We start from the raw sequence: 15,426 nt of genomic DNA, 5'->3' as shown, positions 1-15,426 counted from the left end.
ATTTGATAGGAGAAGATTGGAAGAGAAGTCATTATTCTGAGAATATAGTCAATTAATCCCTAACATTTTACACATTTAAATGTGTATTTATAAAATGTTTAGTATTGTTTATGCATAAACATCTATAATTTAATTTATTAGAGAATAATTGTATATGTTGATTTAAACAGTGCCTAAATTAGAGATTTTGTGATTATTTGTTTTTATTGTCAAAGAATACTGACTGCATTCTTACATAGTTTCCTTATGTAACATCATATTTATTTATTTTGTTCTCTTTCTTTTAGCACATTTGTTTTTTTGTCTGTTTTGTTTGATTGAAAGGGAGCTGAATAACAAGTCATTCTTTTCTTCTTTGATCATATAGCCATTCTGTCTGCCCTTTTGAAAAGTAAATATTGTCAGCTTTAATAAAGTTTTAAAAAATAAAACAATACATTGAGAATGTAATTTAGGGAAAAATGCCCTCCCACCAGCAGATGGGTACCATCTTCAGGACTACCCAGGTAGCACAGATAATCATGCCGGGACCCAGCTCACCTTCCAGTGGGCTGGCAGCCACCATACAAGGCAAGATGAGACAGCAAACCAGGCCAGGGCCCAGCCCCACCTACCAGTCTGCCCATAGGAGTTGGCCCTGCCACAACTGAAGGGCTCACAGCTTTAGTGAATAGAAGGGAATGAACTTCTGGGGCCTATAGGACATCTGCTGTATAGGATCATATCTCTAAGATTAGGAAACATGAATGATCTATGTAATACATACAAATAAACACAGAGACTTAGGCAAGACAAGGTTGGCAGAGGAATATGCTCCAAATGAAGGAAGTAGATAAAGCCCCAGAAGAATAAATAAGCCAAGTGGAGACATGCAATCTATTCTATAAAGAGTTCAAGGTAATGATCATAAAGATGCTCAATGAACTCGGGAGAAGATTGGATAAACACAGTGAGAAGTTTAAGAAGGAATTCAAAAATATAAGGAAGAACCAAGCTAAACTGAAGAATAAAATAACAGATAAAAAAATACACTAGAAGGAATCAATGGTAAAGTAGATGATACAGGGGAATAGATTAGTGAACTGAAAATCAGGGTAGAGGAAATGACTCAAACTAAACAGAGAAAAAGAAAACCTTAAATAAAGATAGTTTAAGTGCTCTGTGGAACAAAATTAAGTGTACTAATATTCACATCTTAAGGGTCCCAGAAGAAGAAGAATCAGATAATTTATTTGAATAAATAATAACTGAAAACTTCCATAACCTAGGAAGGAAAACAAATATTCAGGTCCAAGAAGCACAGAGAGTCCCAAAAAGATGAAAGTCCCTACACCACACCAAAAATTAAAGATAAAGAAGGAATCTTAAAAGCAGCAGTGGAAATTAGTTACATACAATGCAACTCAAATAAGATGAATTTCTCCCCTATGAACTTTGCCTCTAACCAACAAACCTCCCCTAATTCTTTCCACCTCTTATCAGATATTGGGGTCATTTCAAAAGACTGTCTATAACAAGTCCTTATAAAATGTCTTTAGAGTTAGTCTTTTCAATAGAATACAGCATATATTTAGAATAAAAGATAGCTAAAATTAAGAAGCCTTTTAGTGACTTTAATGGTTGAATATATAACCAATTTTGCTTACCATAGATATGAGAAAATGACCTGCAATGGGTAGAAATACGTTCCTATTTCCAAAATCTTTTGAAAAATATACTGGAAGTGCCTTCCCCCACCCCTTCCTGACACACAAACTTAGGACTGAATGAAGACAATAAGGGAAGTTGTTGAGAATGACTCTGTAAATTTAAATGTGTGTGTGCCAGGTTCACAAGTTTGAAATATTAATGAAACTATTTTCTGATGTCTTCTGATCCTCCTGCCCCCTCACCCATTTCAACAGAAATTAATCATTCTATGCTCACTTTTCCATGGAAGGATATAGTAGCCAAAGCAGTTTCTTCTAACTTTTGAATTTCAGATGATTAGTCCTTGAGGAGAGTAGAAAGAACCCACACCATTATCAATATGTTTTTGAAAGGATACATGGAGAAACAGAGAGTGTGAAATGCCACTTCAGAAGCTAGAGTGAGAAGGTTATGTAAGCAATAGTGGGTAGATAGGAGTGATTTTCTTTGAAATAAATCTATGTTTTCCTTTCCTATAATCCAGGTCCAAGAGAAAGTTATATATCCAGGAAATCTGGCACAATCTGATAGCAGAAGAGACATATTTTGTTTTTCTGATAAAACTAGGGGGAAAAGTAGGGCCAGAGAACCCCAGAAAAAAACAGATCTTTATGTGGAACCTAAGTAGATGATCTTAAACAACCTCATAGATTTTCCTGTGTAGAAAGATAAAAATGATTTCCTTCAGTGAAACTTTGAAGATTGAAATGAGGAAAGATTCAGTGGTAGCCCATATGCACAGACAAGCAAGGACCCAGCAGGGTGATGGATATATCAGTAAATACCATAATGGATAGTTGATGATGAGAACCAGATGGCACTCTTTCAGTAGCAAGTAACAAACAATCCAACTGACAATGACTTAAGAAATAAGGACATCATTTTCTTTTTAACTAAAGCCTATATTTTATTCAGATTTATTTCATCTTTTATTGAATTATAGTTAATTTACAATGTTATGTTAGTTTCAAGTGTACAGAAAAGTGATTCATATATGTGTGTGTGTGTGTGTGTGTGTGTGTGTGTGTGTATTCAGATTCTTTTCCATTGTAAGAAATAAGGACATTCTTTACATCACAAAACAAGAACCTAGGAGGTCTCATTAATTTAGCAGCACAATTATGTCATCAAGATACTGGGGGTTTTATATTTTTCTCAGTCAACCTCAGCTGTTGGCTTTAGTTCTGTCTTTTCTTCCAGTATCTCTGGAGAGTCACCATAGATCTTGGCATCAGGATTATTACATTGCCTCCAAAGAAAAGAGAGTAGTTTCTCCTTGACATTCTCTTCATTAAAATAAAAAAAAATCTTAGGATACCTAATGTAATCTTTCTATTTGTAATTTAGAGGATATGCATATACCTAGCTGAATGTAGGCAAAAATTTATGATTTCTGTTGGCTGGAAAGTGAGGTAAAGGGGATTTAGCACAAAGGGTGAGAATATGTGTCTGGCAGGTAAAAATATGTCAAGCACTTCCTTCAGTATATATCTCTTTACCACTTGACCATGTAGTACATACACCCATGTCCCTGAGAAAAGGGGAGGGATTTCTTCATTGACATGTGTTCTGCAATGTTGATAGAATTATTTAAATAAAAACAAAACCAAGCCCCCCCAAAAAAACAAACTTACAATGAGTTATATGAAATATGATTATATTTCTTACAAAATTGTCTACAAAAAGAGACTCAGTAGATATTGCTGTTAAGATAGAGACATATTAAACCATATGTACCATATATTTTTTTGAGAAGGACAGATGTTTTAGGTTTAATATTAACTCCTTATGGCGCAATAAGAAAAACTGTCCATAAGTGATCCAAGATGCTCTTTCTGCTTTCCCTGAACAATAAAGTAACAGGGCTTGTGACTCCCCTTTCTCTCAGCAGGAGTGGGGCTACACTTATTACAGTAGTGTCTTTTTCATTCTTACAGTATGGTTGCTAGGTAAAACACAGGATGCTCAGTTAAATCTAAATTAAAGAAAAAGAAAAATAATATTTTAGTGTAAGTAGGCCCTAAATATTGAACAATGCATATTTATATAAAATATTTGTTGTTAACCTCAAATTCAAATTTGAGTGGCTTCCTGTGTTTTTATTTTCTAAATCTGGCAACACTACTTTAACTAAAGGAGTTGTAATATCCCAGGGCCATTCAAGTTTCCAAGTGCTCCTTAGTACCCAGATTTCCCAAAAATCATTTTTCAATAGCAAGCACCATAAATTTAAACAATCTGGCCTAGAGGTAGATGCAACCAAAGTTGTGACTATGACACTTTTCACAATTTCCCTTAAAAAGAAGGGGGGAAACCATGGGGGTGAAGGCTCCTTCCAATAGACCATGTTCAGTAAAAAACCCCAATGCCTACACTCTCCCTTCAAGATAATGGAAAAAGCAAGCATTCATGTCTTCTCTTGTCTTGTTGACCAAGTCTTATATGAGTTTTCTTGCCTCCCTTATCCCCATTTCTTCATAATACATACAAAATGACTCTAGTTCCTAGGAGAGTAAAACAATAACTTTTTACTGAGTAAGTGAATCAATTAAGTTTACTTCAGGATTGCACATAACTGAAAGGAAATACATTTTAGAAAAAAATAAGTCTTGATATTCCCTGACCACTTTCAAAGTCACAGACTGAAAATACCCATAGGTAACTCCTGCTAGGCACAGGTTTATTGATTAAGCATAAATTTGTAGAGCTGAAATCTGGCTGAGTATACTTTATTCAGGTGATAAAAATTAATGCCACACATGTTGGAGAAACTGTGTGCAACCTAATATGTTGAAATAAAACCATATTGTGCCTGTGATATTCCTGCCAAAGATGCATAAAATAAAATGTAATTATGTAGGAATATCAGACACAGTCAAATTGAGGGACAGTCTACTAAATAACTCTCTGATAATCTTCAAAATTCTGAGGAACTGTCCTAGGCTGAATGACACTAATGAAAATAATAACCAAATGTAATGAATGATCTTGAAATGGCCCATTTCATTATTGAAACTTTTGATGGAACTTGAATAGAATCTAGGAACTAGATGGTAGTGCTATCTTAGTACTAATTTCCTGATCATGATGGTTGTACAATGGATATGTAGGAGAATGTCCTGCTGTGTTGAAATAATGCTCTAATTGTTAATTGATAATCATCATATCTGAAAGTTCCTGCAATAATCACCACGAAGACATTATATCTTCAGTCTACTCTCAAATCATTCCGATAAAGCAGTTTTTGTACAATTTTTAAAACAAAATTATTAATAAATAATTATAAAAGAACAACAGCAACAACAAAAACTGGGGTGATAACACTCAATATTCCAGGCCAGAAACCTCTACCGTAGAAGGTCTTTCTGTCCCTGACATTGTTTTCTAGTGAGAGAACAGAGGTAGAAAATATCTATCTACAATATATGGAACTGCTGGAGAAGCTGAGAAAGTAGAGCATTTTCTCAAGGGCCTGGTGCCATAGACTTTTGAATCCCATACAGAAAGTTCTTTTTTTGCAGGGTAACTGAGGAGCCAGGCCTTCCCTTAGCCAGAATGAGAAGATCTGCCGAAAAATACTGTATTCACTGTGAGTAAAAATGATACCTAAAAATTACTAAAGCCTATTGATTATTTCTTTTAAAAAATAACACATATGTGGTTTGTTATACATAGACATTCTTTGTAATGCATTTGCTTCTGGGGAGCAGAACTGAATGCTAAGGACTGGGAAAGAGGAAGATTTTAACTGTGTAACCCTTGAAATGGCACTATGTGCATGCATTTCATGTTCACAAAAAATAAAAGCTGCATACAAAGTCATTATTATTATTATTATTATTATTATTATTATTATTATTATTATTATTATTTTGGCTATGCCAGGAGGCTTGCTGGATCTTATTTCCCCAACTAGGGATTGAACCCAGACCACAGCAGCGAAAATGCCAAGTCCTAACCACTGGACCGGGAGGGAATTCCCAAAATAGTCATTATTTTTAGTGTTCCTATGTTGAGATAGGGGATCAGTGTTCCTTCCTCTGGTTGGTAGAGAAAATGGATTCTAAGTATGAGACTGTATGATGAGAAAAGAAGCATATGTTCACATTTCTTCTCTCAGACAAGTTCAGTTTATTGAGGTCAGATTCTTGATATGGTTTCTTCAATCCATTTCTATGAGCCTTAAGGCTGTTATATACTACGCCCAAATTCTGATACTCTGCTGCCTGTTAGTTTTAGCTTTGTGTCTTGTTGATTGTTTGCTATTTTAGGGAGTAGGCATTTCTGAGAAATTCTGGTTAACTATGCATCAGAGGCTTTTAGCCAAATACTATTTTACAACAAAATTCATAGACAGACAAATATTTGAATCACAGCCTGAATGGAATTAGTCTTAAATTTAGGGTTGGAGTGATACCAATATTTAATGATTTTGTAAATAACAACTCCAAAAATATAGAATATAATTATAGAATGTTAGTAAACATAGATTGAACAATATAGATAAAATCATGTGCAATTAAATAGTAGTTGTATTGCTTTTAAATTATGAGCCAAATGTATTATTATTAAATTCTTAACTTCAAATAACAGAAAGCTACTCTAAAATTTGAGTAGTGAATATTCTATATATTGATTCAGATATATAAAAAACAGTTGACAGTCCATTGGTCATCTTAGGCACACTCAGATTATCTTTAAATTTGAAAAATATAGCAGTCTTCTTCTTGTTATTCTAGGAATCAAGATTCATAGAATGTACTCCCACCACTTAATATCTGTGCTAATAAGAGGATATTAATAACAGGGTGCCCTAACTTACAGAGTATAAACAGCATAAAATGCATTCCACATATAATTTTGCAACTGTGTTTTGAAAATCATATTCTCTGAATATATATATGATGATATGACATATAAAACTGTGCAGAGAAGTTTGTAAAAATTACAAATTGAAAAATATTATCTGAAAAAATATATTTTTAATCATCAGTAAAAATGTGCTCATAGTTATTAGCATGGACACATGGACACATCAAAAATGTCTTATTTATTTTCATGTTTTTATTATTATTATTATTATTATTTGGCCACACTGTGCAACATGTGGGATCTTTGTTCCCTGACCAAGGATCAAGCCCATGCCCCCTGCAGTGGAAGCAAGGAGTCTTAACCACTGTGCTGCCAGGGAAGTCCCATGTTTTTATTTAAATTCCCCTTCTCAATTCTGATAAATCATATGTTAAAAATCCTAATAAGTATGACCATTTTTTATTAGGAAAGTTGTTAATCAATTTATAAATTACTAAAATTTTTATTTCACTTTGTTTTGTGTTATGGTCAAAAACACATAATATAAAGTGCGCAATATTTAACCATTCATTGTTAAGTGTACAATTCAGTAGTACTATGTATATTCATATTATTGTGAAATATATTTCCAGAACTTTTCATCTTAAAAAAAAATGAAACTCTATACTATAAGCAATTACTTCCATTTTTCCCCTTATCCAGTCCTTGGTAACCACCATTCTTCTTTTTGTTTCTATGAATTTGATTCTATGAATTCAAATACTTTAGATACCTCCTGTACATAGAATCATACAGTATTTGTTTTTTCATGACTGGTTTATTTCATTCAGTATAATGTCATCAAGACTCATCCATGTTGTATCATGTGATGGGATTTCCTTTCTTGAAAGGCAGAATATTCCATTGTATGTATATATCATATTTTGTTTGCTCATCTATCCATTAATAAATATTTGGGTTGCTCCACTTTTGTGGATAATGAACATGAGTGTGAAAATTTAGCTTTGAGACCATGCTTTCAATATATATCCAGAAGTGGGATTGCTGACTCATATGATAGTTCTATTTTTAGTTTTTGGAATAAATTTTACTGTTTCCTATAGTGGTTGCACCATTTCACAATCCCACAATAAGAACTTCAATTTCTCTGTATCCTCACCAACACTTGTTATTTTCTGTTTTTGTTTGTTTGTTTTTATTGTTTTTTTTTTATAATGACCATCCTAATGGGTATGAGGTGATATCTCATTGTATTTTTTTATTCACATTTCTCTGATGATTGTTGATGCTGAACAACTTTTAATACACTGTTGGTCATTTGTATATCTTCTTGGAGAAATGTCTATTCAAGTCTTTTGTTCATTTGTAATGGATTATTTTGTTGTTATTATTGCTTAGTTTGAGCAGTTTTTATTCTAGATATTAACCTTTTTCAGGTATATTATTTGAAAATATTTTCTCCCATTCCATAGATTACCTTTTCATTCCATTGCTTGTTTTCTTTGTACACAGAAGTTTTTAACTTTTATGTAGTTCCAATTGTCTATTATTTTTTCTGTTACTTGTGCATTTGGAATCATATCCAAGAAATCTTTGTTAAATAAAATGTCATGAAGATTGTCTTTATTATTTCTTCTAGGAATTTTATAGCTTTAGGTCATATAATTATGTTTTTAATCCACTTTGAGTTAAATTTTGTATATTGTGTAAGGTAAGGATCCAACATAATTCTTTTACATGTGGATATTTAGTTTTCTAGGTAAATTTTTTGAAGACAATGTCTTTCCCCATTGAGTGGTTTTGGCACCATTGTTGAAGATCATATGATCATATATAAGAGGGTTTATTCTGGGTTCTCTATTCTACTCCATTGGTCTATATGTCTGTATTTATGCCAATGCCAATTTGTTTTGATTACTGTAGTTTTTTAATATGTTTTGAAATCAGTAAGTGTGAAGTCTCCAGATTGTTTTTCTTTCTCAAAATTGTTTTGGCTATTTGCAGATCCCATGGAACATATGAATTTTAGGATCTTTTTTCCTATTTATACAAAAAAATGTCTCTGGGATTTTGATATGTATTGCATTGAATCTTTAGATGGCTTTAGGTAATATTCAAAACTTAATATAAAGTCTTCCAATCCATGAATATCGGTTACATTTTTATTTATTTATTTCTGATTTTTTTTTATCAGTGTTTTGAGGTTTTCAGTGTACAAGTATTCCACCTCTTTGCTTAGGTTTATTACTAAGTATTTTATTTTATGCTATCATAAATTAAATTTTCTTAATTCTTTTTTGATTCTTTATTGTTAGCATACAGAAATGCAACTGTTTTTGTGTGTTCAATTTTTTGTTCTGCAATTTTACTGAATTTGTTAGCTCAGATACTTTTGGTGGATTCTTCAGAGTGTTCTACGTATAAGATCATGTTTTCTTCAAACAGAGATAATTTCATGTCCTCCTTTCTATCTGGAAAGGCATTTGGGTGCTTGTCATTTCTGTTTCTTGCCTAATTGTTCTGGCTAGGACTAACAATACTATATTAAATAGAAATTATGAAAGTTGGCTACTTGTCTTATTGCAGATATTGGAGGAAAATCTTTCAGTCTTTCACCATTGAGTATGATGTTAGTTGTCAGCTTTTCATATATGAAAACTACCTCTATTATATATTGTTTTCTTCTGATTATGTTTTGTGGGGTTTTTATTGTAAAAGGTTGTTGAATGTTGTCAAATGTTTTCTGCATCAGTTGAGATGATCATGTGGTTTTCATCCTTTATTCTGTTAATGTGATGTATTACATTGATTGATTTTTTTGCATTGAAACATCTTTGTATTCCAGGTATAAATCCCACTTGGTCAAGTTATACTATTCTTTTAATATGCTGCTGAATTCAATTTGCTGATATTTTGTTCAGAGTATTTGTATCAATATTTATTGGGGATATTGGTCCTTAGTTTTCTTTTCTTGTAGTATCTTTGGCATCTGTGTCAGGGTAATGCTGGCCTTGTAGACTAGGCTTGAAAGTGTTCCCTTCTCTTCAGTATTTTGGAAGAGATTGAAAATAGTTGGTGTTAATTTATCCTTAAATATCTGGTAGAATTATCCAATGTAGTTACCTCTAGTTTTGAGCTTTTCTTTGTTGGGAGGTTTTTGATTACTCATTCATTTTCCTTGCTAGTTATCATTCTGCTAAGATTTTCTATTTCTCCATGAGTCAGTTTCTGTTGGTTGTGAGTTTCTAGGAAGGTACCCATTTCTTATAGGTTATCCAATGTGTTTGCATGTAATTATTCATAGTATTCTATTTTAATAATTTTTATTTCTATTCAGTGGTTGTAATGCCCCCTTTTGTATTTCTGAATTTAATTATTTGAGTGTTTTCTCTTTTTTACCTTAGTTAATTTAGGACTTGTCAATTTTGTTGATTTTATTTAAAAAATCCAAATTTTAGTTTTATTGATTTTTTTCTTTGCTGTTCTATTCTCTATTGTGTTTATCTCTTCTCTAATATATAATATTTTCTTCCTGCTGATACAATTATGTTTAGTTTTTCTTTTCTAATTCTTGCAATGTAAAGGTAGTTGAGGATTTGAAAACTTTTCAGATCCCTCTTAGCTTATACCGCCATCCATAAGTTTTGGCATATTGTGTTTTTGTTTTCATTTGTCTCAAAGAATTTTTAAATTTTTCTTGTGTCTTCTTCTTTAACCTATTTAAGAATGTGTTTAAAAATGTGTTGCTTGATTTTCATGAATTTATGGATTTTCTGGTTTTTCTTTTTGCTGTTGATTTCTAGTTTCATCTCATTGTCCTGAAATGATAATTTGAATTATTTAAATCTTTTAAAATAGTTAAGATTTGTTTTGTGGATTAACATGAGGTCCATCTTGGGGAATATTTCATGTAACCATGAGAAAAATGTGTATTCTGCTATTCTCAAGTGATATGTTCCATATATATTTTTGTCTATATTGTTGTTAAATCTTCTGTTTCTTTATCTGTATCTGGTCATTCTATCCATTGATAAAAGAGAGATATTTAAGTCTCCTGGTATTATTTGGTTTCTTTTTATTTCTACTTTTAATTGTGTCAAACTTTGTTTCATATATTAAGGGCCCAGATATTGGGTGTACAAATATGTAGAGCTGTTATATCTTCTTGGTGAATTGGCACTTTAATCATTACATAATGTCCTTCTTTTTCTCATGACAGTTTTCAACTTAAAATCTAGTTTGCTGAATATTGATATGGCCAATCCTTATCTCTTTGGGTTACCATTTTTATGGAATATCTTTTCCCCTTCATTTCACTTTCAGCTTCTATGTGTCCTTAGATCCAAAGTGAGTCTCTTGTAAATAGCATATAGTTGAATCTTGTTTTTTTTTTAATCTTTTCAGTTAATTTATGTTTTGATTGTTGATTTTAATCAGCTTACATTTAAATTACTTACTAATATAAGATGGTTATTTTCAAATGAATCAAGAGTCAAAGGATTAATCTCCAAAATATATAAACAGCTCATGCAGCTCAATATAAAAAAAAAAAAAAAAAAAAAACAACAACAACAACCCAATCAAAAAATGGACAGAAGACCTAAACAGATATTTCTCTAAAGAAGACATACAGAGGGCCAATGAACACATGAAAATCTGCTAAGCATCACTAATTATTAGAGACATGCAAATCAAAACTACAATGAGGTACCATCTCACACTGCTTAGAATGGGCATCATCAGAAAATCTATAATCAGTAAATGCTTGAGAGGGTGTAGATAAAAGGGAACCCTCTTACACTGTTGGTGAGAATGTAAATTGATACAACCACTATAGAGAACAGTTTGGAGGTTCCTTGAAAAAATAAAAATAGAATTACCATATGATCCAGCAATCCCACTACTGGACATATACCCAGAGAAAACCATAAATCAAAAAGACACATGAACCCCAATGTTTATTGCAGCACTATTTACAATAGTCAGGTCATGGAATCCTCCTAAATGTCCATCAACAGATGAATGGATAAAGAAGATATGGTAAACATATACAATGGTATATTACTCAGTCATAAAAAGGGACAAAATTGGGACATTTGTAGAAACATGGATGGACCTCGAGACTGTCATAAGAGTGAAGTAAGTCAGAAAGAGAAAAACAAATATCATATATTAACACATATAAGTTGAATATAGAAAAATGGTACAGATCAACTGGTTTGCAAGACAGAAATAGAGACACAGATGTAGAGAACAAACATGGACACCAAGGGGAGAGCATGGAGGGGATGGGGTGGGATGAACTGGGAGATTGGGATTGCCATATATACATTACTAATAAGGAAAAAATCAAATTGTACAATTTAAATATATGTAGTTCTTTGTATGTCAATTAGAGCTCAATAAAATTTCTTTAAAAAAGGCTATTATGAGCTTATTAATTGTTTCCTATATGTTCTATAGCTTCTTGGTCCTCAATTTCCTCTTTAACTGCCTTCCTTTTGGTTTTATTGATTTTTGTGATGATATGCTTTGATTCCCGTCCCATTTACATTTGTGTACATTTTATAGGTATTTTCTTTGTGGTTATAATTGAATTTACATAAAACATCTTAAAATTATAGTATTCTATTTTAAACTGATCAGTTTAATTTAACTTAACATCAATCACCTAAAAAACTCTACTACTTTACAGCTTCATCTCCCACTTTTTTGTTATTGATTCACAAATTTCATATTTACATATTATAAATTCATTAACACAGATTTATAGTTATTTATTAAGTTTTTGTATTTTAAATTTTATACAAGAATTAAAAGTGACCCAAATTACAATAATACTGGTTACTGATATATGTTTATGTATTTGCCTTTACTGAAGGACTTTATATTTTTGCATGACTTTATTTTCCTATCTAGTATTCTTTCATTTCAACCTGGACTCCCTTTAGAATTTCTTGCAGAACAGGCCTAATGGTAATGAACTCCCTTGGCTTTTGTTTATCTGTGAGAGTCTTAATTTCTCCTTCATGTTTAAGGATAGTTTTTTGTGACATAGAATTTTCTGTTGACAGTATTGCTTTCAGTGCTTTGAATTTATCATCGCTCTCTCTTTTGGCCTGAAAAGTTTCCACTGAGAAATCCACTCATAATTTCATGGAAGTTCCCTTATATGCAACAAGTTGCCTTTCTCTTGCTACTTTTAAGATTCTCTTCAGTTTGATTTTTGGAACATTGGTTGCCTTTATGTGGATCCCTTTGGGTTTACACTTGAATTACATTCAGTTTCTTGAATTTCTGTATCTATTTCTACAGATGTGAAAAATTTGGGGGCACTATCACTTCAGATAAGATTTCTGCATCTTTCTTTTGTCTCCTTCTGGGACTCTCATCATGTATATTATAATGATTAATATTATGATGTAATTATAAATAAAACCACTGTAAACATTCATGGAGAGGTTTTGTATGTAAGTTTTCAATTTCTTTGGGTAAATACCAAGGTGCATGATTGATGCATAATATGATAAGAACATGTTTAGTTTTGTAAGAAAATTTCAAACTGTCCTCCAAAGTAGCTGGGCCAACTCCAATTATGTGAGTCTCTGTTGCCCCATATCCTCACAAATATTTGCTGTTGTCAGTGTTCTGGATTTCCGCCATTCAGATAAGCATATATAGTAGTATCTCCTTGTTTTAACCTGCATTTCTTTGATAACATATTTGGAGCATGCTTATTTGCCTTCTGTATTTCCTATGTTCTTTGTAATATCATGACTGTGTCTTTTGGCAGAGCCAACACTTTTCATCTTAATTTTAATGAAGTCCAGTTTACAATTATTTTCTATCATGGATTGTTCCTTTGGAATCTAAAAGAGTCATCACCAAACCCATGACCATCTTTATTTTCTTGTAAATGTTTTACAGTTTTGCATTTTTGTGCGTATGGATATACAACTTTTTAAAAGGCTACCCATTTGTTGGAAATAATATATTTTCTCCATTGTAATTTTTCCCCTTTATTGAAATTCAGTTGACTATATTAATAGGAATCTCACTCTGGGCTCTCTATTTTGTTCCATTGATCTATTTGTCTGTTTGTTCAAATTCCATGCTATCTTAATTACTGCAGATTAGTAGTAAATCTTGAAGATGGGTAGTATCAGTCTTCTGACTTTTCTTCTTTAATATAGGCATACCTCATTTTATTGCAATTTATTTTATAGTACTTCGCAAATATTGTGAGGTTTGTTTTGTTTTAGTTTGCTTTTTTAACAAGTTGAAGGTGTGTAACAATCCTGCATGAAGCAAGTCTGTCAGTGTCTTTTTTTTTTTTTTTCAAACAGGATTTGCTTACTTTGTGTTCCTGTGTCATAATTTGGTAATTCTTGAAATACTTTAAACTTTTTTATTATTTATATTTGTTATGGTGATAAGTGATTTTGATGTTAATACTATGATTTGCTGAAAGTTCAGATGATGGTTAGCTGTGAGTTTTTTTTTTTTTTTTTTTTAGCTAAGGTATGTACATTGTCTTTGTAGACATAATGCTATTACACACTTATTAGACTACAATATAGTGTAAATGTAATGTTTATATACACTGCAAAATTTTTTTAAAAAGCATTGTGGGATTCATTTTATTGTGATATTTGCTTTATTGTGATGGGGTGGAACTGAACATACAATATTTCCAAAATATGCCTGTATTGTGTTGACTATTCTGGATCTTATGCCTCTCCATATAAAACTTAGACTTTGTTTATATCAAAAGTATAACTTCCTGGTATTTTACTTGGGATTGCATTTGGATCCATAGAGTAGTTGGAAGAACTGCTATCTTGATAATATTGTCTTTCTATCCATAAACATGGAAGATTTCTCCAATTATTTAGTTCTTTTTTTATTTCATTCAATGGAGTCATATAGCTTTCCGTATATAGATCATGCACCTGTTTTGTTAGATTTATACATAAATATTTCATTTGGGTAAATGTAAATTATATTGTATTTTTAATTTCAAATCCCACTTGTTTATTGTTGGTGTATCAAAAAATGATTGATTGTATATTAACATTATATTCTGCTAGCTTGCTAAAACACTTGTTAGTTCAGGAATATTTTTGTACACTCTCTCAAATTCTCTACATAGATGGTCAGGTCATCTATGAACAAAGATACTTTTATTTCTTCCTTTGAAACATGCATAGCTAGTATTTTCTTTTAGTATGTCTTTGCTTTGATTAGAAATTTCATTACAGCATTGAAAAGAAGTGGTGAGAGAAGACATCCTTGTTTTGTTCCTAATCTTGATGGTTAAGCTTTGTGTTTCTCACCATTAATTATGTGAACTGTAAATTTTCTGTATGTATTTATTATTAGTTCTCTAGTTCCAGTTTGTTGTACTTTTTAATCATAAAGAAGTGTATGTTTTGTCAAGTCCTTTTCCTGCTTCTATTGATATGATCATGTGATTTCTTTTTCTTCTTTAGCCTGTTGATTTGAAGGATTACATTATTGATTTTCTCATGTTGAACTAGCCTTCCATACCTTGGACAAATTCCACTCGGTTCTGCTGTGTAATCCACTTTATGCTTGGTTAGATTTGATTTGCTAATATCTTGTTGAGGGTTTTTGCAGCTATGTGCATGAGAGGTATCAATCTATAATTTTTGTATAGTGTCTTTGTCTAGTTTTAGTAATAGGGTACTGCTGGCCTCAAAGGATGAGTTAGGAAGTATTACCTCTGCTTCTATCTTCTTTTCTTTACTTTACTTTTCTTTTTTTCTTCTAATTAGTTATCTATTTTATACATATTAGCGTATATATGTAAACCCCAAACTCCCAATTCATCCAATCACCCCCCCCCCGGCTTTCCCACCTGCTGTCCATACATTTGTTCTCTACAATTGTGTCTCAATTGCT

Source organism: Hippopotamus amphibius, chromosome 14 (genome assembly GCF_030028045.1).
Source record: "Hippopotamus amphibius kiboko isolate mHipAmp2 chromosome 14, mHipAmp2.hap2, whole genome shotgun sequence".
Taxonomy (NCBI): domain Eukaryota; kingdom Metazoa; phylum Chordata; class Mammalia; order Artiodactyla; family Hippopotamidae; genus Hippopotamus; species Hippopotamus amphibius.
Note: the sequence above shows the minus strand (reverse complement) of the source record.